The following is a 2,783-nucleotide window of genomic DNA, read 5'->3' as shown; positions in this document are numbered from 1 at the left end:
CTCAAGGTGCCGAGTTCAGTCTTAGTTGTGGGTGGGCATAGCCCACCATCAAACAGGCAGTCTTGTCATTAGGAGCACATGCTCTCACCAGCTGAGCCATCCTGCCACCTGTTGGTAGCTCAGCAATAGTTCGGCTCAGCCAGTGTCACTGGCCCATGTGGGAATCAAACCGATGACCCTGTTTCTCAGAGCTTGAGCTCCTAAGCCAACTCTTAACCAACTGAGCCACTTGTCCAGCCCCCCTTGTGTGTGCTTTTTAACATGCCTTTTAATAATTGAGTACTAAAGGTTTGCAGCAGGATATTAAGTTTGAAGGAAAAATTGGAAGGGCCAAGGCTGAAGGAAAGGAGTTGAGTTTCTGGACCTGTAAGCACTCATTAAGGCCAGCGAAGTCCCAGGCTCTCCATGAAGTTTTTCCTCATTACCTCAGCTCACAAGCCTAGCTACCTCTCACCTCCTGACTCATTTAATTTTCTCTGTTGGTTCCACATTATATTCAATGATAAAAAATAATACCCAGAAAATAATAAGTGAGATTTGAACTCAAGACAGAAAGAAATAACAATTTGACTAAAACTGATAAGACTGAAAGAATACAAGACATGAAGCAGTAGAAGGCACGAGTAGGCAGAAGCCATGAAGTAGAGGATATTGAGTTATAATGATATCAAAATCATCAGATGAAAAATAACATGCTTTCTGGTGAGAGGGCAACAAGATAATCCCCCTAAAGTGTGCTGTATGCTGAACAACCTTCACTTCCCACCTTTGTTCCCAAGTTGGTAAACCCTGCTACGCCGTGGTTCCCATTCTGTGATGTAGATGAAAGCGTAACTAATCAATTATATTATTACCCCCATGGTCTCAGCTAATTGTAAAAAAACAGAAGAGAGGTGAAGGCATAAAGGTGAGAAACACGGGGGGAAGAAAACCAACTTTCAGGGTTTCATCAGCACTAGCCAAAGAAAAGATGCTACTGACTCTGGTTTTTTTTTTAGAAAAAGATACCTCGGGAGAGAAGTAAATGGTTGCGCTCTTTTAAGCTGCGAGGAGGAAAGAAACCTATGGAAATACAGGTGGTGGACATTTCTGACAGCACAGCCGACTTCACAGAAGAACAGGAGCCACCTTTTCCACATCTGTAAAAAATGGGAAGGGAGCAAATACTTGTGGACTGAATTGTATCCCCACAGAATTCATGTGTTGAAGCCTCAACCCCCACTAGAGGTTTTGGAGATCAGGCCTTTAAGGAGGTAATTAAGGTTAAATGAGGCCATAACGGTAAGAACCCTAATACCCATAGGGCTGGTGTCCTTATAGGAAGACAGACACCAGCACTCTCTCCCCACATGAAAAGCCATATGAGGATACAGTGAGAAGGGGCCTTCTGCAAGTCAGAAAGCAAGGCCTCACATGCCTATACCTTGATCTGGGACCCTTGAACCTCCAGAACTATGAGAAAATAAATTTCTGTTGTTTAAACCACCCAGACTATGGTGTTCCATTATTGCAGCCTGAGCTGACTAATCCACTACCTAACAGGGTTGTGTGGGAGAAAAATTAAATTAGATCATGTAAAGGTATTAATAAAAGTATCATGTATTGGGCACCTCCATGTGCCAGGCTCTTCACAGTCATCATTTATGGTGCTCTGCCTGGTATATAGTTGGTTTGTTGAATTTTTAAGCTGAACATCATAGTCTTATTAACACACATTTATAAGCCATAAAAGCCATGTATGCCTTCATTCCTTCTGGAATACTGAGGACTGATAATGTGCAGCTAGCTCCCTGTGCTATTGGTCAGATGTGGAGAAACATAAGAAAATGAGGTACAGTCTTCCACTTGAAGACTTTATAATCTAGTTCAAGAGAGTAAGACAAGTTTATTAATAGGTTACTTGTCCATGTGCCTAATCTATGGGAAAACAATAACATTAAGTCAAGATGAAGCACAAGAACCCAGGGGCAAAGGTTCTGCATTTGAAGCCTGGCTCTATCACTTAGCAGTAGGATGATGGTCAAGTTGTTTTAACTTCTCCCAGTCTCTCTTCTCATCTGTAAAAGAGGATAACAATAATGCTCATCTTCGATCAGTTCTTATAAAGACAAAGAGATAATATGCCTGAACAGTGCCTAGTCAAGTAAACACTTAATCAAAGGTAAGTTATTACTAGTATTGCTAATATTTTGTTGTTTGCGTCTTCATTCATACTGGTTTCAGTTTCAAAGGTCAACCTTTTTCAGAAGTTTTTTCTCTAGACCTTCCTCCAGGAACTGGCTGCACTTCCTGTACACACAGCCATAAAGTGGGCAAGGGACAGACTAACGCAACATGCAATTCACACTTAGCCTCCATTGAATCTTAATACATTGCTATGCAAGGGAGGGAACCTAGCAACAATCTGTTGCTGTGAAGAATAGAATGCAGGCTTAGAAGTCCCGTAGAGCTGAGATCAGACCTGCCAAAATTTGACTTCAACTTTGCCATTTACTCAAAATGAGAACCTCAAGAACCAGTTGATAACATATCAGAAAAGCTAATTAACTCACCATGGTTACCAGGAAAATAGGGCCTCGTTTCCAAAATGCAGCCAAATATATGAGCCAAAATGACAAAGAAGGAAAAATGTTATCATGCATCTTGTTCTCAAGAAAAATGTTATATTTAAAAATATATTGCTATTCAAGCATCATTTCCTTTCTTGAATTTTAACTCTTACTTAGTCCTTTTTTTTCCCCCCCCTGCTAGGGTGTTTTGGGTGGATGCACAATTTCTTATTG

The sequence above is a fragment of the Hipposideros armiger genome, unplaced genomic scaffold (assembly GCF_001890085.2).
Source record: "Hipposideros armiger isolate ML-2016 unplaced genomic scaffold, ASM189008v1 scaffold_171, whole genome shotgun sequence".
Classification (NCBI taxonomy): domain Eukaryota; kingdom Metazoa; phylum Chordata; class Mammalia; order Chiroptera; family Hipposideridae; genus Hipposideros; species Hipposideros armiger.
The sequence above is the reverse complement of the archived record's forward strand: the minus strand, read 5'-3'. Positions refer to the sequence as shown.